Here is a 21,361-nt window from a genome sequence, read left to right on the forward strand (position 1 = left end):
GCCTCAGACTCCCAGCCCCAGACTCCCAGACTCCCAGCCCCAGACTCCCAGCCCAAGACACCCAGCCTCAGACTCCCAGCCCCAGACTCCCAGCCTCAGTCTCCCAGCCTCAGACTCCCAGCCCCAGACACCCAGCCCCAGACACCCAGACGCCCAGCCCCAGGCTCCCAGCCTCAGACTCCCAGCCCCAGACTCCCAGCCCCAGACACCCAGACTCCCAGCCCCAGACACCCAGCCTCAGACTCCCAGCCTCAGGCTCCCAGCCCCAGCCTCCCAGCCCCATACACCCAGGACCCAGACTCCCAGCCCCAGACACCCAGACTCCCAGCCCCAGACCCAGACTCCCAGGACCCAGACACCCAGGACTCCCAGGACCCAGACTCCCAGGAGCCAGACTCCCAGCCCCAGGCTCCCAGCCACCCAGACTCCCAGCCCCAGACTCCCAGCCCCAGACACCCAGGCTCCCAGCCTCAGACACCCAGACTCTCCAGACCCAGACTCCCAGGACCCAGACTCTCAGGATCCAGACTCCCAGCCCCAGACACCCAGACTCCCAGGACCCAGACTCCCAGCCCCAGACTCCCAGGACCCAGACTCCCAGCCCCAGACACCCAGGACCCAGACTCCCAGCCCCAGACACCCAAACTCCCAGCCCCCCAGCCCTCCAGACCCTTGGACCCAGCCCCAGCCCCCCAGACTACCAGCCCTCCAGACCCAGACCCTTGGATCCAGACCCCTGGACCCAGCCCCCCAGACTCCCAGACCCTTGGATCCAGACCCCTGGACCCAGCCCCCCAGCCCCAGACACCAGACCCAGACCCTTGGATCCAGACCCCTGGACCCAGCCCCCCAGACTGCCAGACCCCCAGACCCAGAGCCTTGGATCCAGACCCCTGGACCCAGACTCCCTGCCACCCAGACTCCCAGCCCCAGATCCAGCCCCCCGGACCCAGCCCTCCAGACCCAGACCCCTGGACCCAGCCCCCCAGACCCAGCCCCCAGCCCCGCTGCACAACATAAACTCACCCTCTTACTCGGCAGTGTCTTCTTCATCATCCCCCAGCCCCAGATCCAGACCCCTGAACCCAGCCCCCCAGCCCCAGACACCCAGCCCCCCGGACCCAGCCCCCCAGCCCCAGACACCCAGCCCCCCGGACCCAGCCCCCCGGACCCAGCCCCGCTGCACAACACAAACTCACCCTTTTACTCGGCAGTGTCTTCTTCATCATCCCCCAGCCCCAGCTCTGGGCTCCGGCGGCTGGAGGTGCTTCAGGGGCCCGGGTCGCTGCTCCAATGCCGGGGGCTCCGGGTCTCTCTTTCCCTCTGAAATCTCCTCCACCCTCGGGCTCTCTCCCCCTCCCTCCGTGTCCAGATCGGTCTCTGTCTCTGGTTCTCTCTCTCCCTCTCTCTGCTTCTATCTCTATATTCCTCGGCGATTCCCTCTGCCTCTGTGTCTCTGCCTCTGTCTCTCGATATATTCCTCTCTCTATTCTCTGTTCCTCTCTCAGTCTCAGGGTCACATCCGGCCTATTGCAATTCTTCTCTCCCCACTCATGATGTCAGTCTGAATGGCTGGCCGGCAGGATTTCTTCCTCTCTCTCTGTGTCTCCAACTCATCTTATAAAAACCAGTGTGTGGGGCCGGCTCTCTGCCGCTGTCAGAGGAAGTTCATGTTAACCCATTGCAGGCTGTGAGCTCACAGCTTGTCTCAGGGAGGCTGCTAAACATTCTGAGAAAATTCATCAGTGGAATCATAGAATCACAGAAAGTTACAGCGCGGAAGGAGGCCATTTCGGCCCATCGTGTCCGCGCCGGCCAACAAAGAGCTATCCGGCCTAATCCCACTTCCCAGCTCTCGGTCCGTAGCCCTGCAGGTTACAGCATCCCAAGTTGCACATCCAAGTACTTTTTAAATGTGGTTAGGGTTCCTGCCTCGACCACCCTTTCAGGCAGTGAGTTCCAGACCCCCACAACCCTCTGAGTGAAGACATTTCCCCTCAAATCCCCTCTAAACCTTCCACCAATTTAAATCAGTGCCCTCTGGTTTTTGACCCCTCTGCTAAGGGAAATAGGTCCTTTCTATCCACTCTATCTAGGCCCCTCATAATTTTATACACCTCAATAAGGTCTCCCCTCAGCCTCCTCTGTTCCAAGGAAAACAGACCCAGCCTATCCAGTCTTTCCTCATAAAAAAGGTTAAAGATGGGAGGCGAGCCAGCAGAGCATTGGAGATCACTGGAGATAACAAAAGCATGGGTGAGGGTTTCAGCAACGGATGAGGCAGGGCCAGAGGCGGGCGAGGTGGAAATAGGCGGTCTTGGCGATGGAGAGGATACAGGATCGGAAACTCAGCTCAGGGTCATAAAGGACACCAAGGTTGCGAACTGTCTGGTTCAGCTTCAGACAGATGCTGGGGAGAGGGATGGAGTCGGTGGCGAGGGAATGCAGGTTGTGGCGGGGACCGAAGACAATGGCTTCGGTCTTCCCAATATTTAGTTGGGGGAAATTTCTGCTCATCCAGAACCGGATGACGGACAGTCTGACAACTTAGAGTCCGTGGAGGGGTCGAGAGAAGTGGCGGTGAGGTAGAGCTGGGCGTCCTCAGCGTACATGTGGAAACTAACGCTGTGTTTTTGGATGATGTCGCCAAGAGGCAACATGTGGATGAGAAATAGGAGGGGGCCAAGGATAGATCGTTGGGGGACACCAGATATAACGGTGCGAGAGCAGGAAGAGAAGCCGTTGTAGGTTACGATTAGATAGAGAGGAAATGCAGCAAACACACACAGAGCTATAGTGGGAAATGCAGGCACCATCTTCTACTGCAAGGACCGTGTCCCAGGGCGTTCCTCAAAAACCTCCGGTCTTCTGACCTCGTCCTGCTGTGTGTGTCCCCTCACCATTGGGGGCGGAGCCTTTATCCGCATTGGCCCCTCTACCTGCAACACTGATCCCTCTGCCTCTCCGCTACTCTCTCCGTTAATAACGCTCTCAGACGCCAGCTTTTCTACCAGGTCCATCTCTGTTTCTATTTGTGAAGCATTTTGGGACTTGTTTTTCATTAAAGGTATTGCGTACATGGACAGTGTAGAGGGAGCTTTACTCTGTATCTAGCCCGTGCTGTACCTGCCCTGGGAGTGTTTGATGGGACAGTGTAGAGGGAGCTTTACTCTGTATCTAACCCGTGCTGTACCTGCCCTGGGAGTGTTTGATGGGACAGTGTAGAGTGAGCTTTACTCTGTATCTAACCCGTGCTGTACCTGCCCTGGGAGCGTTTGATGGGACAGTGTAGAGGGAGCTTTACTCTGTATCTAACCCGTGCTGTACCTGCCCTGGGAGTGTTTGATGGGACAGTGTAGAGGGAGCTTTACTCTGTATCTAACCCCGTGCTGTACCTGCCCTGGGAGTGTTTGATGGGACAGTGTAGAGGGAGCTTTACTCTGTATCTAACCCGTGCTGTACCTGCCCTGGGAGTGTTTGATGGGACAGTGTAGAGGGAGCTTTACTCTGTATCTAACCCGTGCATTAGCTGCCCAGTTAGTAGACACACTGTCCAGACAGGAGCCCCACCCTGTCTAGACAGGAGCTGCACTTCACCCGTACAGGATGGTACCCCTCTACACTGGCACATACCCTGATCATCAGTCGTGCCTGTACCCGTCTGGGCTAGTGAAGTCCGTCACAGAGTTCTCTGCTCTCAAATATCAGCTCCTCTGCTCTTAGTGTACTATTGATCGAGGTTACAGCGTCTGTCAGCACTGAAACTGGAGCTGGGCCACTGACTCCTTTTACCGACTCTACATCGGACCCTCTGCAGCACACATTCTTCTAAACTCCAGAGAGTATCAGCCCATTCTACACAATCTCTCATCATAGGACAACCCTCTCATCCCAGGAATCAATCTAGTGAACCTTCGTTACACCGCCTCCAAGGCGAGTATATCCTTCCTTAGATAAGGAGACCAAAACTGTGCCCAGTACTCCAGGTGTGGTCTCACCAAGGCCCTGTACAATTGTAGCAAGACTTCCTCACTCTTATACTCCAACCCCCTTGCAATAAAGGCCAACATGCCATTTGCCTTCCTTATTGCTTGCTGTACCTGCATGCCAGCTTTCTGTGTTTCTTGCACGAGGACACCCAAATCTCTCTGAGCACCAACATTTGAAAGTTTCTCACCATTTAAAAAATATTCTGTTTTTCTATTCTTCCTACCAAAGTGAATAACCTCACATTTCCCCACATTATACTCCATCTGCCACCTTACTGCCCACTCACTCAGTCTATCTATATCCCGTTGCAGACTCTGTGTTCCCCTCACAGCTTACTGTCCCACCTAGCTTTGTATCGTCAGCAAACTTGGATACATTACACTCGGTCCCTTCATCTGGGTCATTAATATAGATTGTAAATAGCTGAGGCCCCAACACTGATCCTTGCGGCACCCCACTAGTTACAGCCTACCAACCTGAAAAAGATCCGTTTATCCCTACTCTCTGTTTTCTGTCTGTTAACCCCCAACCCCATGAGCCCTAATCTTGTGTAATAACCTTTTATGTGGCACCTTATCGAATGCCTTTTAGAAACCCAAATATACTGCATCCACTGGTTCCCCTTTATCTACCCTGCTAGTTACATCCTCAAAAAACTCTAATGAATTTGTCAAACACGATTCCCCTTTCAAAAACCATGTTGACTCTGCCTAATCAGGTTATCATTCTCTAAGTGACTTGATGCCACTTCCTTAACAATGGATTCCAGCATTTTCCCGACAACTGATGTCAGGCTAACTGGCCTGTAGTTCCCTGTTTTCTCTCTCCCTCCTTTCTTGAATAGCGGTGTTACATTTGCGACCTTCCAATCCGCTGGGACCATTCCAGAACCTAGGGAATTTTGGAAGATCCACTATCTCTTCAGCCACCTCTTTTAGAACCCCAGTGATACACGGTGTCTGTAACGCGCTGGGTCTGTAATGCACGGGCCCTGTAACGCATTGGGTCTGTAACATGCTGGGTCTATAATGCACGGGCCCTGTAACACGTTGGGTCTGTAACATGCTGGGTCTGTAATGCACGGGCCCTGTAACGTGCTGGGTCTGTTAACGCGTTGGGTCTGTAATGCACAGGCCCTGTAACATGCTGGGTCTGTAATGCACGGGCCCTGTAACATGCTGGGTCTGTAATGTGCTGGGTCTGTAACGTGCTGGGTCTGTAATGCACAGGCCCTGTAACACGTTGGGTCTGTAATGCACAGGCCCTGTAACATGCTGGGTCTGTAATGTGCTGGGTCTGTAACGTGCTGGGTCTGTAATGCACGGGCCTTGTAACGTGCTGAGCCTGTAATGTGCTGAGTCTGTAACGCGCTGGGTCTGTAATGCATGGGGTCTGCAATGCGCTGGGTCTGTAATGCACAGGCCCTGTAATGCGCTGGGTCTGCAATGCACGGGCCCTGTAACGTACTGGGTCTGTAATGCATGGGCCCTGTAATGTGCTGGGTCTGTAAGGCACTGGGTCTGTAATGTGCTGGGTCTGTAACGCGCTGAGTCTGTAACGCGCTGAGTCTGTAATGTGCTGGGTCTGTAACGCGCTGAGTCTGTAACGCGCTGAGTCTGTAACGTGCTGGGTCTGTAACGCGCTGGGTCTGTAACGTGCTGGTTCTGTAATGTGCTTGGTCTGTAACGCGCTGGGTCTCTAATGCATGGGCCCTGTAACGCGTTGGGTCTGTAACGTACTGGGTTTGTAATGCACGGGCCCTGTAACGCGTTGGGTCTGTAATGCACGGGCCCTGTAACGCGTTGGGTCTGTAACGTACTGGGTTTGTAATGCACGGGCCCTGTAACGCGCTGGGTCTGTAATGCGCTGGGTCTGTAACGTGCTGGTTCTGTAATGTGCTTGGTCTGTAACGCGCTGGGTCTCTAATGCATGGGCCCTGTAACGCGTTGGGTCTGTAACGTACTGGGTTTGTAATGCACGGGCCCTGTAACGCGTTGGGTCTGTAATGCACGGGCCCTGTAACGCGTTGGGTCTGTAACGTACTGGGTTTGTAATGCACGGGCCCTGTAACGCGCTGGGTCTGTAATGCATGGGCCCTGTAACGCACTGGGTCTGTAATGCACGGGCCCTGTAACACGTTGGGTCTGTAATGCACGGGCCCTGTAACGCGCTGGGTCTGTAATGCACGGGCCCTGTAACGCGTTGGGTCTGTAATGCACGGGCCCTGTAACGCGTTGGGTCTGTAACGCGCTGGGTCTGTAATGCACGGGCCCTGTAACGCGTTGAGTCTGTAACGCGCTGGGTCTGTAATGCACGGGCCCTGTAACGCATTGGGTCTGTAATGCACGGGCCCTGTAACGCGTTGGGTCTGTAACGCGCTGGGTCTGTAATGCACGGGCCCTGTAACGCGCTGGGTCTGTAATGCACGGGCCCTGTAACGCGTTGGGTCTGTAACGCGCTGGGTCTGTAATGCACGGGCCCTGTAACGCGTTGGGTCTGTAATGCACGGGCCCTGTAACGCGCTGGGTCTGTAATGCACGGGCCCTGTAACGCGTTGGGTCTGTAACGCGCTGGGTCTGTAATGCACGGGCCCTGTAACGCGTTGGGTCTGTAACGCGCTGGGTCTTTAATGCACGGGCCCTGTAACGCGTTGGGTCTGTAACGCGCTGGGTCTGTAATGCACGGGCCCTGTAACGCGCTGGGTCTGTAACGCGCTGGGTCTGTAATGCACGGGCCCTGTAACGCGCTGGGTCTGTAATGCACGGGCCCTGTAACGCGCTGGGTCTGTAACGCGCTGGGTCTGTAATGCACGGGCCCTGTAACGCGCTGGGTCTGTAATGCACGGGCCCTGTAAGGCATTGGGTCTGTAACATACTGGACCTGAACTTCCCATTCAGTGGTTCGTGCACCCTAGTGAATACGGTAATTTTTAAGTGCTCTGGAAAATTTTCCTGCTCTGATTTGATAAGCATTTCAGAACAATTATTGATCCACAACCATCAGAGCCATTAACTAATGTCCGGTGTCTCACTGGGGAAGAGTTTAATGATGTACTGTTCTACAGCAACATGCGTTACATTTGTGCTCTCAGTTCTTGGAATCAAGGCACCCAGATTTTGTACAGAGCGAGGAGGCACTCAGTACAATTATATTAGGGATAATGATCAGAGACAAGATTCTCCAGTAATAGTCGGCAGATTAGTTTATGCTGAGGCTGCAATCATAACATCACGATCAATTCTCCTGCGTGTTGCTTGACCCTGGTGCCTCACCGCTTAACAACCCACCCGCTGCAATAGTGAATTATACAGGCCAGGAGCAGCCCCGTTTCAATCACCGGTTTGAGTCAGCGAGGCACCAGTAGGCAAACAACAGGTGGCAATACCCCTGGGTTAGAGAGAGGGGAAATCAGCCAAGGTTCCTGCTCCTGATCGCTGTCCAGTGACCCATGGGTTAGAGAGAGGGGAAATGAGCCAGGGTTCCTGCTCCTGATCGCTGTCCAGTGACCCCTGGGTTAGAGAGAGGGGAAATGAGCCAGGGTTCCTGCTCCTGATCGCTGTCCAGTGACCCATGGGTTAGAGAGAGGGGAAATGAGCCAGGGTTCCTGCTCCTGATCACTGTCCAGTGACCCATGGGTTAGAGAGAGGGGAAATCAGCCAAGGTTCCTGCTCCTGATCACTGTCCAGTGACCCATGGGTTAGAGAGAGGGGAAATGAGCCAGGGTTCCTGCTCCTGATCACTGTCCAGTGACCCATGGGTTAGAGAGAGGGGAAATCAGCCAAGGTTCCTGCTCCTGATCACTGTCCAGTGACCCCTGGGTTAGAGAGAGGGGAAATGAGCCAGGGTTCCTGCTCCTGATCGCTGTCCAGTGACCCCTGGGTTAGAGAGAGGGGAAATCAGCCAAGGTTCCTGCTCCTGATCGCTGTCCAGTGACCCATGGGTTAGAGGGGAAATGAGCCAGGGTTCCTGCTCCTGATCACTGTCCAGTGACCCATGGGTTAGAGAGAGGGGAAATCAGCCAAGGTTCCTGCTCCTGATCACTGTCCAGTGACCCATGGGTTAGAGAGAGGGGAAATGAGCCAGGGTTCCTGCTCCTGATCACTGTCCAGTGACCCATGGGTTAGAGAGAGGGGAAATCAGCCAAGGTTCCTGCTCCTGATCACTGTCCAGTGACCCATGGGTTAGAGAGAGGGGAAATGAGCCAGGGTTCCTGCTCCTGATCGCTGTCCAGTGACCCATGGGTTAGAGAGAGGGGAAATGAGCCAGGGTTCCTGCTCCTGATCGCTGTCCAGTGACCCATGGGTTAGAGAGAGGGGAAATCAGCCAGGGTTCCCGCTCCTGATCGCTGTCCAGTGACCCATGGGTTAGAGAGAGGGGAAATCAGCCAGGGTTCCTGCTCCTGATCGCTGTCCAGTGACCCCTAGATTAGAGTGAGGGGATTCAGCCAGGGTTCCTGCTCCTGATCACTGTACAGGCTCACACATGAAGGACACCAGGAGGAGGTACCAGAGGGCAGTTAATGCGCAGGAACCCGCAGTCCGAGAGCTAGGTGGGAAAGTAAGCTGTGAAGAGGAACAAAGAGCCTGCAAAGGGTTAAGTGAGTGGGCAATAAGGTGGCAGATGGAGCATAATAAAGAAAGACTTGCATTTCTATAGCGCCTTTCACGACCACCGGATATCTCAAAGCGCTTTACAGCCAATGAAGTACTTTTTGAAGTGGAGTCACTGTTGTAATTTGGAAACACGGCAGATAATTTGTGCAAAGCAAGCTCCCACAAACAGCAATGTGACAATGACCAGATCATCTGTTTTAGTGATGTTGGTTGAGGGATAAATATTGGCCCCAGGACACCAGGGAGAACTCCCCCTGCTTTTCTTCGAAATATTGCCCATGGGATCTTTTACGTCCAGCTGAGAGTGACCTCGGTTTAACGTCTCATTCGAAATACGGCACCTCCGACAGCGCGGCACTCCCTCGGCACGGCACTGGAGTGTCAGCCTAGCTTTATGTACTCAAGGCCCTCGAGTGAGACTTGAACCCACAACCTTCTGACTCAGAAGCGAGTGTGCTGCCCACGCAGCCACAAGGTGGGGAAATGTGAGGTTATTCACTTTGATAGGAAGAATAGAAAAACAAATGATGTTTTAAATGGAGAGAAACTATTAAATGTTGGTGTTCAGAGAGTTTTGGGTGTCCCAGTACAGGAAACAGAGTTAGCATGCAGGTGCAGCAAGAAATTAGGAAGGCAAATAGCATGTTGGCCTTTATTGCAAGGGGGTTGGAGTATAAGAGTGAGGAAGTCTTGCTACAATTGTACAGGGCCTTGGTGAGACCACACCTGGAGTACTGCGCACAGTTTTGGTCTCCTTCCGTAAGGAAGGATAGACTTACCTTGGAGGCGGTGCAACGAAGGTTCACTAGATTGATTCCTGGGATGAGAGGGCTGTCCTATGATGAGAGATTGTGTAGAATGGGCCGATACTCTCTGGAGTTTAGAAGAATGAGAGGTGATCTCATTGAAACATGTGAGATTCTGAGGGGGATTGACAGGGTAGCTGCTGAGAGGCTGTTTCCCCCTGGCTGGGGAGTCTAGAACCAGGGGTCACAGTCTCAGGATAAGGGGTCGGCCATTTTGGACTGAGATGAGGAGGAATTTCTTCACTCCGAGGGCGGTGAATCTTTGGAATTCTCTGCCCCAGAGGGCTGTGAACGCTGAATCGTTGAGTATATTCAAGGCTGAGATCGATGGATTTTTGGACTCTCGGGGAATCGAGGGATATGGGGATCAGGCGGGAAGGTGGAGTTGAGGTCGAAGATCAGCCATGATCTTATTGAATGGCGGAGCAGGCTCGAGGGGCCGTGTGGCCTAATTCTTATGTTCTTATGACTGCACCTTCGGAGGGGAGTGAATTGGGAAGTAAGGAGGAGTGGTTTTGGGAATGTTATGGCACATCAGTAACAAGGAGTCACCGACTCAACATGAACACTGACCAAAATCATTCTGTTAAGTAAAACCTGTATATACACAGTAGCATAAAAACAACAGGCAGCACGGGAGTTCAAGGCAGCAGTTTATCAGCCAGGCTGTAGTTATCACGATGCAGCACACGCCCACTGAACACATTCCCTTACACACGGTCCGTGAGTCTGAATTAAAGGTTTTATTTAATGTACAAGGGGGAGACGATACATTCACAGCAGCAGGGACAGTCACACCAGCACAAACCACGGTCCCAGAACACCTAGAAAGGTGGGGGTTAGGAGGGGGGATAGAGAGAACATCGCAGGGCTTCATCGCCTCGAGGACCGGGTCACTCCATGTGGCCTCTCCGACACGCGGCTCTGGATCCCTGATGCTGCAACTTCCTCCAGGAAACTAGCCAAAGGAAGAAGAAGACAGATTGCATTTCTCCAGCACCTTTCACAACCTCAGGACAGCCAGAACGCTTCACAGCCAATTTAGTACTTTTGAAGTGCGGTCACTGTTGTGATGTTGCAAGCTCCCACAAACAGCAATGTGATGATGACCAGATAATCTGTTTTTGTAATGTTGGTTGAGGGATAAATATTGGGCAAGACACTGGGGAGAACTCCCCTGCTCTTCCAACAGTGGCCGTGGAATCTTTTACACCCACCCAAGAGGGCAGACGGGGTCTCGGTTTAACGTCCCTTCCAAAAGACCGCACCTCCGACAGTGCGGCGCTCCCTCAGTACCGCCCCTCCGACAGTGCGGCGCTCCCTCAGTACCGCCCCTCCGACAGTGCGGCGCTCCCTCAGTACCGCCCCTCCGACGGTGCGGCGCTCCCTCAGTACCGCCCCTCCGACAGTGTGGCGCTCCCTCAGTACCGCCCCTCCGACAGTGCGGCGCTCCCTCAGTACCGCCCCTCCGACAGTGCGGCACTCCCTCAGTACCGCCCCTCCGACGGTGCGGCGCTCCCTCAGTACCGCCCCTCCGACAGTGTGGCGCTCCCTCAGTACCGCCCCTCCGACAGTGCGGCGCTCCCTCAGTACCGCCCCTCTGCAGGGGCTCGATCCCACAACCATCTAACTCAGGGGCGAGAGTGTTACTCACTGAGCCACGCCTGACAGGAAGAATGGAAAGAAATCAGCACAGAACGGGGGGGGGGGGGGGGTGGGCTGTGGCTCCGGGGCGAGTCTGCAGCTCACCAATCGCATGAAAAGGGTCCAGGGCCCCAATACCCACACAAGCTTCAGTTACTGAACTGGCCCCAGCCTCTGCCACTCTCCAGCCTGAGGATTCGCACCTACATACACAGGCAGAGCAGCTAGCTCCCAGCGTTGGTCAGGGGTAGCCCAGCACGGACCTGTGCCAGTGAAAACCTCGACAAGAACTGAGGCACCTGTAGCCCAGGGCATCGCCGCTCCAGTGAGAAAAGGAAAATGCCACAGGCCGGCTGTGCAGAGGAACGGGAAAGCTCGCCCCCGGCCCCGCTCCCACTCGACCCGCCTCCCCTGCCCTCTGCACACACCTAGAAACAAAATAGATCAGAAAGAATCGGAAACTTCCATCGGCTGCCGTCAGTTGTCATCCCTGCAAACCAAACTGCTTTAAATGATTGAGGAGCAGCCTCAGCAGCGCAGGTGTAAGAGAGCAGAGTACGATCGAGTTACTGCCGGCCGAGGTCTCACACTGGCCATGGGACCACCGGGCAGCAGGCTCGCACTGAACGAGGGCACTTCATCACCAAATATAGATCCCCATAGATCCGTCTTAGCACATCACAGCAAACGGGACAAACACTCTTCCAAGCGTATACCTGCACCCCAGTGAGAGTCGGCACCTTCAGGAGAGGAGGAGACTCGTACCCCAGTGAGAGTCAGCACCTTCAGGAGAGGAGAGGACCCGTACCCCAGTGAGAGTCAGCTCCTTCAGGAGAGGAGGTGACCCGTACCCCAGTGAGAGTCAGCACCTTCAGGAGAGGAGGGGACCCGTACCCCAGTGAGAGTCAGCACCTTCAGGAGAGGAGGGGACCTGTACCCCAGTGAGAGTCAGCACCTTCAGGAGAGGAGGGGACCCGTACCCCAGTGAGAGTCAGCACCTTCAGGAGAGGAGGGGACCCGTACCCCAGTGAGAGTCAGCACCTTCAGGAGAGGAGGGGACTCGTACCCCAGTGAGAGTCAGCACCTTCAGGAGAGGAGGGGACCCGTACCCCAGTGAGAGTCAGCACCCTCAGGAGAGGAGGGGACCCGTACCCCAGTGAGAGTCAGCACCTTCAGGAGAGGAGGGGACCCGTACCCCAGTGAGAGTCAGCACCTTCAGGAGAGGAGGGGACCCGTACCCCAGTGAGAGTCAGCACCTTCAGGAGAGGAGGGGACCCGTACCCCAGTGAGAGTCAGCACCCTCAGGAGAGGAGGGGACCCGTACCCCAGTGAGAGTCAGCACCTTCAGGAGAGGAGGGGACCCGTACCCCAGTGAGAGTCAGCACCTTCAGGAGAGGAGGGGACCCGTACCCCAGTGAGAGTCAGCACCTTCAGGAGAGGAGGGGACCCGTACCCCAGTGAGAGTCAGCACCTTCAGGAGAGGAGGGGACCCGTACCCCAGTGAGAGTCAGCACCTTCAGGAGAGGAGGGGACCCGTACCCCAGTGACAGTCAGCACCTTCAGGAGAGGAGGGGACCCGTACCCCAGTGAGAGTCAGCACCTTCAGGAGAGGAGGGGACCCATACCCCAGTGAGAGTCAGCACCTTCAGGAGAGGAGGGGACCCGTACCCCAGTGAGAGTCAGCACCTTCAGGAGAGGAGGGGACCCGTACCCCAGTGAGAGTCAGCACCTTCAGGAGAGGAGGGGACCCGTACCCCAGTGAGAGTCAGCACCTTCAGGAGAGGAGGGGACCCGTACCCCAGTGAGAGTCAGCACCTTCAGGAGAGGAGGGGACCCGTACCCCAGTGAGTGTCAGCACCTTCAGGAGAGGAGGGGACCCGCACCCCAGTGAGAGTCAGCACCTTCAGGAGAGGCGAGGACCCGTACCCCAATGAGAGTCAGCACCTTCAGGAGAGGAGGGGACCTGTACCCCAGTGAGAGTCAGCACCTTCAGGAGAGGGGACCCGTACCCCAGTGAGAGTCAGCACCTTCAGGAGAGGAGGGGACCCGTACCCCAGTGAGAGTCAGCACCTTCAGGAGAGGAGGGGACCCGTACCCCAGTGAGAGTCAGCACCTTCAGGAGAGGAGGGGACCCGTACCCCAGTGAGAGTCAGCACCTTCAGGAGAGATGGGGACCCGTACCCCAGTGAGAGTCAGCACCTTCAGGAGAGGAGAGGGCCCGTACCCCAGTGAGAGTCAGCACCTTCAGGAGAGGAGGGGACCCGTACCCCAGTGAGAGTCAGCACCTTCGGGAGAGGAGAGGGCCCGTACCCCAGTGAGAGTCAGCACCTTCAGGAGAGGAGGGGACCCGTACCCCAGTGAGAGTCAGCACCTTCGGGAGAGGAGGGGACCCGTACCCCAGTGAGAGTCAGCACCTTCAGGAGAGGAGGGGACCCGTACCCCAGTGAGAGTCAGCACCTTCAGGAGAGGAGGGGACCCGTACCCCAGTGAGAGTCAGCACCTTCAGGAGAGGAGGGGACCCGTACCCCAGTGAGAGTCAGCACCTTCAGGAGAGGCGAGGACCCGTACCCCAGTGAGAGTCAGCACCTTCAGGAGAGGAGGGGACCCGTACCCCAGTGAGAGTCAGCACCTTCAGGAGAGGAGGGGACCCGTACCCCAGTGAGAGTAGGCACCTTCAGGAGAGGAGGGGACCCGTACCCCAGTGAGAGTCAGCACCTTCAGGAGAGGAGGGGACCCGTACCCCAGTGAGAGTCAGCACCTTCAGGAGAGGAGGGGACCCGTACCCCAGTGAGAGTCAGCACCTTCAGGAGAGGAGGGGGACCCGTACCCCAGTGAGAGTCAGCACCTTCAGGAGAGGAGTGGACCCGTACCCCAGTGAGAGTAGGCACCTTCAGGAGAGGAGGGGACCCGTACCCCAGTGAGAGTCAGCACCTTCAGGAGAGGAGGGGACCCGTACCCCAGTGAGAGTCAGCACCTTCAGGAGAGGAGGGGACCCGTACCCCAGTGAGAGTCAGCACCTTCAGGAGAGGAGGGGACCCGTACCCCAGTGAGAGTCAGCACCTTCAGGAGAGGAGGGGACCTGTACCCCAGTGAGAGTCAGCACCCTCAGGAGAGGAGGGGACCCGTACCCCAGTGAGAGTCAGCACCTTCAGGAGAGGAGGGGACCCGTACCCCAGTGAGAGTCAGCACCTTCAGGAGAGGAGGGGGACCCGTACCCCAGTGAGAGTCAGCACCCTCAGGAGAGGAGTGGACCCGTACCCCAGTGAGAGTAGGCACCTTCAGGAGAGGAGGGGACCCATACCCCAGTGAGAGTCAGCACCTTCAGGAGAGGAGGGGGCCCGTACCCCAGTGAGAGTCAGCACCCTCAGGAGAGGAGGGGACCCGTACCCCAGTGAGAGTCAGCACCTTCAGGAGAGGAGGGGACCCGTGCCCCAGTGAGAGTCAGCACCTTCAGGAGAGAAGGGGACCCGTACCCCAGTGAGAGTCAGCACCTTCAGGAGAGGAGGGGACCCGTACCCCAGTGAGAGTCAGCACCTTCAGGAGAGGAGGGGACCCGTACCCCAGTGAGAGTCAGCACCTTCAGGAGAGGAGGGGACCCGTACCCCAGTGAGAGTCGGCACCTTCAGGAGAAGAGGGGATCCGTACCCCAGTGAGAGTCAGCACCTTCAGGAGAGGAGGGGACCCGTACCCCAGTGAGAGTCGGCACCTTCAGGAGAGGAGGGGACCCGTACCCCAGTGAGAGTCAGCGCCTTCAGGAGAGGAGGGGACCCGTACCCCAGTGAGAGTCAGCACCTTCAGGAGAGGAGGGGACCCGTACCCCAGTGAGAGTCAGCGCCTTCAGGAGAGGAGGGGACCGGTACCCCAGTGAGAGTCAGCACCTTCAGGAGAGGAGGGGACCCGTACCCCAGTGAGAGTCAGCACCTTCAGGAGAGGAGGGGACCTGTACCCCAGTGAGAGTCAGCACCTTCAGGAGTGGAGGGGACCCGTACCCCAGTGAGAGTCAGCACCTTCAGGAGAGGAGGGGACCCGTACCCCAGTGAGAGTCAGCACCCTCAGGAGAGGAGGGGACCCGTACCCCAGTGAGAGTCAGCACCTTCAGGAGAGGAGGGGACCCGTACCCCAGTGAGAGTCAGCACCTTCAGGAGAGGAGAGGAGAAAATAGGGCAGAGAGAGAGCTGGAAAAGCAGTGTAATTATTCCAGGTAAAATTATACGGTGAAGCAATGATGCTGTCTGTTGTCTTATGAACCCAGAGCTGCAGGAGTCTCCGACCAGCTTCTGTCAGTCACTGATTGCAGCAGCAATAATCCACACACGGGGTTCCAGGCAAGCTTTATTCAGGGAGGGGTATTCCCACTGGGATTGTGAGCAGCTGCTGGTGCGGGGAGGGGGAGAAAGGGCAAGCACCTGTCACACTGTTTGTGGAGCTTCAGATTACTAACCCCGAGGGGTGAGAGAGAGAGAGAGCAGGGGCAGGTGCTGCAGTGGATTCATGCAGCTTGCGAGGGGGGCGGGGAGCAATCAAAGTGCCCAAAAAGCTGAGGGTTTGAGTCTCCTGTACAGGAGCAGGGCTCAATCTGGGTCAAACTCTGCACTGGCCGCTGTGAACATCAAGCAATCTGGATTAACAACACAACAATCCCCAGCGGGAGTAACTCGGTCTCTCCGCTGGGGCAGGGGCGGGGACCGGTCTCTCCGCTGGGGCAGGGGCGGGGACCGGTCTCTCCGCTGGGGCAGGGGCGGGGACCGGTCTCTCCGCTGGGGCAGGGGCGGGGACCGGTCTCTCCGCTGGGGCAGGGGCGGGGACCGGTCTCTCCGCTGGGGCAGGGGCGGGGACCGGTCTCTCCGCTGGGGCAGGGGCGGGGACCGGTCTCTCCGCTGGGGCAGGGGCGGGGACCGGTCTCTCCGCTGGGGCAGGGGCGGGGACCGGTCTCTCCGCTGGGGCAGGGGCGGGAACCGGTCTCTCCGCTGGGGCAGGGGCGGGAACCGGTCTCTCCGCTGGGGCAGGGGCGGGGACCGGTCTCTCCGCTGGGGCAGGGGCGGGGACCGGTCTCTCCGCTGGGGCAGGGGCGGGGACCGGTCTCTCCGCTGGGGCAGGGGCGGGAACCGGTCTCTCCGCTGGGGCAGGGGCGGGGACCGGTCTCTCCGCTGGGGCAGGGGCGGGGACCGGTCTCTCCGCTGGGGCAGGGGCGGGAACCGGTCTCTCCGCTGGGGCAGGGGCGGGGACCGGTCTCTCCGCTGGGGCAGGGGCGGGGACCGGTCTCTCCGCTGGGGCAGGGGCGGGGACCGGTCTCTCCGCTGGGGCAGGGGCGGGGACCGGTCTCTCCGCTGGGGCAGGGGCGGGGGACCGGTCTCTCCGCTGGGGCAGGGGCGGGGACCGGTCTCTCCGCTGGGGCAGGGGCGGGGACCGGTCTCTCCGCTGGGGCAGGGGCGGGGACCGGTCTCTCCGCTGGGGCAGGGGCGGGGACCGGTCTCTCCGCTGGGGCAGGGGCGGGGACCGGTCTCTCCGCTGGGGCAGGGGCGGGGACCGGTCTCTCCGCTGGGGCAGGGGCGGGGACCGGTCTCTCCGCTGGGGCAGGGGCGGGGACCGGTCTCTCCGCTGGGGCAGGGGCGGGAACCGGCCTCTCCGCTGGGGCAGGGGCGGGGAACCGGTCTCTCCGCTGGGGCAGGGGCGGGGACCGGTCTCTCCGCTGGGGCAGGGGCAGGGGCGGGGACCGGTCTCTCCGCTGGGGCAGGGGCGGGAACCGGTCTCTCCGCTGGGGCAGGGGCGGGGACCGGTCTCTCCGCTGGGGCAGGGGCGGGGACCGGTCTCTCCGCTGGGGCAGGGGCGGGGACCGGTCTCTCCGCTGGGGCAGGGGCGGAACCGGTCTCTCCGCTGGGGCAGGGGCGGGGACCGGTCTCTCCGCTGGGGCAGGGGCGGGGACCGGCCTCTCCGCTGGGGCAGGGGCGGGGACCGGTCTCTCCGCTGGGGCAGGGGCGGGAACCGGTCTCTCCGCTGGGGCAGGGGCGGGGACCGGTCTCTCCGCTGGGGCAGGGGCGGGAACTCGGCACTGTTGAATTCTGTAGGCTATAATTCTGTGCAGTTCATGTCACTTCCTTCGGTCTCTATTCTCCATTCGCTATTATCGAGAGACGTCAGTCAGCAGGGGAGTGACATCAAACTGTGGTGGAGCCGGGCTGAGACTCACCAAGGTTGATTCTGACCTCTGTGACACTTTATAATCAGGCCTTTCACCAGCTACGCTGGAGGTGAAAGGTCAGGCTCACAAACCCCGTGAAGGCCCTGAACAATCGCCAAGCAGAGGCTGCCTCAGTTGTAACGTAATCGTTAACCGTGTGAATCACAGGCCAAGCTTCACTGAGATGGGACTGAATTACAAACACCTCACCCCCGTCTGAAAGCACTTTTACTGGGGGGGGGGGGGGGGGGGGGGGGGGGGGGGGGGCGGGGGAGGTGGGAAACCTCCCAAATCCTGACAGGCAACCCCAAAAACAGATGAACTGGTTTTTGATATCCGAGATCTTGCTGTGTGGAAACTGGCGGCGAAATTCACCCACAAAACAAGAGTGACCGCACTCGAAAATAATTCATTGTATGTGAAACGCTTTGGGATGTCCCAAGAGTCTGTGTAACTGGAAGAGCCGTGTTTCCACACAGAGATCTCCAGATATCGCAGATCCCAAACATGCAAAGACTCACAATGGACCCAATCCCCTTCCCATTCACTCCCATTGTACACAATCCCAATGGACCCAAACCCCTTCCCATTCACTCCCACTGTACACAATCCCAATGGACCCAATCCCCTTCCCATTCACTCCCATTGTACACAATCCCAATGGACCCAATCCCCTTCCCATTCACTCCCATTGTACACAATCCCAATGGACCCAAACCCCTTCCCATTCACTCCCATTGTACACAATCCCAATGGACCCAAACCCCTTCCCATTCACTCCCACTGTACACAATCCCAATGGACCCAAACCCCTTCCTATTCACTCCCACTGTACACAATCCCAATGGACCCAAACCCCTTCCCATTCACTCCCACTGCACACAATCCCAATGGACCCAAACCCCTTCCCATTCACTCCCACTGTACACAATCCCAATGGACCCAAACCCCTTCCCATTCACTCCCACTGTACACAATCCCAATGGACCCAAACCCCTTCCCATTCACTCCCATTGTACACAACTCCAATGGACCCAAACCCCTTCCCATTCACTCCCAGTGTACACAATCCCAATGGACCCAAACCCCTTCCCATTCACTCCCATTGTACACAATCCCAATGGACCCAAACCCCTTCCCATTCACTCCCGATGTACACAATCCCAATGGACCCAAACCCCTTCCCATTCACTCCCACTGTACACAATCCCAATGGACCCAAACCCCTTCCCATTCACTCCCATTGTACACAATCCCAATGGACCCAACCCCTTCCCATTCACTCCCATTGTACACAATCCCAATGGACCCAAACCCCTTCCCATTCACTCCCACTGTACACAATCCCAATGGACCCAAACCCCTTCCCATTCACTCCCACTGCACACAATCCCAATGGACCCAAACCCCTTCCCATTCACTCCCACTGTACACAATCCCAATGGACCCAAACCCCTTCCCATTCACTCCCACTGTACACAATCCCAATGGACCCAAACCCCTTCCCATTCACTCCCAATGTACACAATCCCAATGGAACCAAACCCCTTCCCATTCACTCCCACTGTACACAATCCCAATGGACCCAAACCCCTTCCCATTCACTCCCATTGTACACAATCCCAATGGACCCAAACCCCTTCCCATTCACTCCCAATGTACACAATCCCAATGGACCCAAACCCCTTCCCATTCACTCCCATTGTACACAATCCCAATGGACCCAAACCCCTTCCCATTCACTCCCACTGTACACAATCCCAATGGACCCAAACCCCTTCCCATTCACTCCCACTGTACACAATCCCAATGGACCCAAACCCCTTCCCATTCACTCCCACTGTACACAATCCCAATGGACCCAAACCCCTTCCCATTCACTCCCACTGTACACAATCACAATGGACCCAAACCCCTTCCCATTCACTCCCACTGTACACAATCCCAATGGACCCAAACCCCTTCCCATTCACTCCCAATGTACACAATCCCAATGGAACCAAACCCCTTCCCATTCACTCCCACTGTACACAATCCCAATGGACCCAAACCCCTTCCCATTCACTCCCATTGTACACAATCCCAATGGACCCAAACCCCTTCCCATTCACTCCCGATGTACACAATCCCAATGGACCCAAACCCCTTCCCATTCACTCCCACTGCACACAATCCCAATGGACCCAAACCCCTTACCATTCACTCCCATTGTACACAATCCCAATGGACCCAAACCCCTTCCCATTCACTCCCACTGTACACAATCCCAATGGACCCAAACCCCTTCCCATTCACTCCCATTGTACACAATCCCAATGGACCCAAACCCCTTCCCATTCACTCCCATTGTACAGAATCCAATGGACCCAAACCCCTTCCCATTCACTCCCATTGTACACAATCCCAATGGACCCAAACCCCTTCCCATTCACTCCCAATGTACAGAATCCCAATGGACCCAAACCCCTTCCCATTCACTCCCACTGTACACAATCCCAATGGACCCAAACCCCTTCCCATTCACTCCCACTGTGCACAATCCCAATAGACCCAAACCCCTTCCCATTCACTCCCACTGTGCACAATCCCAATGGACCCAAACCCCTTCCCATTCACTCCCATTGTACACAATCCCAGTCGCGCTGGCATAATAATATTTTTGATTAAATCTCCGCGGTGGAATCTGGGGAGAAGGTGAACTGCGGCCCACCCACGCTCATTTCCGCATGGCTGGGAGCAGAGGGCTGTCTGGATTATGGATGGCCCCACAGTAGTGCCTGGTGCACCTAAAGTTCCAAGAATGGTCCGTCCACCACCTGTAGCTTAGGGAAAGCAGCCAGCTCATGGACCAGAAATGGGCCTTGCCATTTACCCGCCTCAGGCCTGGCCCTCGCCTAGCTCCACCTCCTTTCCTCAAGTTCTGCAATAAGGTTCCAAGGGCATCAGCCCTCTCATCTCTCACTCAAGGTGAGGCGACCTTTCACTCCCCCGCCTTCTCCTTTGTTGAGGTCAGCTTTAGGATTCAACCCTGGGAGCTTCACTCACCGTCTTTGCCAGTGCGCGGTCGAGGATGCTACAACCTGAGCTTCAACACCTCAGTGACCAGGTCCCAGGGGGCAGAACCGTGCGGGATTCTGCTGGCGAGCTGGCCAGGATCAGAAGCCCTGTCCACAGGATGTCCCGACTCCAGCTGTGGCCTTGCCCTTACCTCTTGGTGTTGTGAATGGTTGTTCCACCCAGCACAATCCTCACTCCCGGACTGGTGCGGTTCAGATTGTAAACAGTCTGTGCCTCCTCGTAGGTCCCTCCTCCGATGATGAACACCACGATGTCTTGCGGCCTGCGAGAAAGGAGTGTGTGTGTCAGGAGTGTCGGCCGTGTACCCTGTCGGGGTGAGCCTCAGCGGAGCGTAACATTACTGAGCAAACAGCACTCGTGCCAGGTGTGAAATCGGAGGATCCTCGGGGGGGGGGGGGGGGGGGGGGGGGGCAGGGGTGTTTGATTGGTGAATTCAATAAATGGGAGATACTTGAACATGGACACGCTGGGAGCCCAAACCCATGACCAACCCCAGGTCTGTTTGAGTGAGTTAATCTCGGCCGGGGGCTACCACTGAACACCAGAATCAGGAGCGGGAGTCGGCCATTCGGCCCCTCCAGCCTGCTCCGCCATTCAATAAGATTGCGGCTGATCTTCGACCTCAACTCCACTTTCCCGCCCGATCCCCATATCCCTCGATTCCCTGAGAGTCCAAAAATCTCTCGATCTCAGCCTTGAATATACTCAACGACTGAGCCTCCACAGCCCTCTGGGGCAGAGAATTCCAAAGATTCACCGCCCTCTGAGTGAAGAAATTCCTCCTCATCTCAGTCCTCAATGGCCGACCCCTTATCCTGAGACTGTGACCCCTGGTTCTAGACTCTCCAGCCAGGGAGAAACAGCCTCTCAGCATCTTGTATGTTTCAATGAGATCACCTCTCATTCTTCTAAACTCCAGAGAGTATCGGCCCATTCTACACAATCTCTCCTCATAGGACAGCCCTCTTGTCCCAGGAATCAATCTAGTGAATCTTCGTTGCACCGCCTCCAAGGCAAGTATATCCTTCCTTAGATAAGGAGGAGGTTACAGA

At 57.0% G+C, this 21,361-nt stretch overlaps 1 long non-coding RNA gene across 1 annotated transcript; it reads right to left on the bottom strand.

Moving 5' to 3' along the window:
* Positions 1-10,133: 10,133 nt before the first annotated feature.
* On the bottom strand, positions 10,134-20,680 carry LOC147086365 (uncharacterized). The gene is made up of 2 exons (XR_015075719.1): positions 20,440-20,680; positions 10,134-10,367 (listed from the first exon to the last, which is right to left on the bottom strand). It is a non-coding gene; the product is annotated as an uncharacterized LOC147086365 (long non-coding RNA).
* Positions 20,681-21,361: the final 681 nt, after the last annotated feature.

Source organism: Somniosus microcephalus, unplaced genomic scaffold, assembly GCF_052327205.1.
Source record: "Somniosus microcephalus isolate GS21.2 unplaced genomic scaffold, FLI_Smic_1.0 unresolved_chr7, whole genome shotgun sequence".
Lineage (NCBI taxonomy): Eukaryota > Metazoa > Chordata > Chondrichthyes > Squaliformes > Somniosidae > Somniosus > Somniosus microcephalus.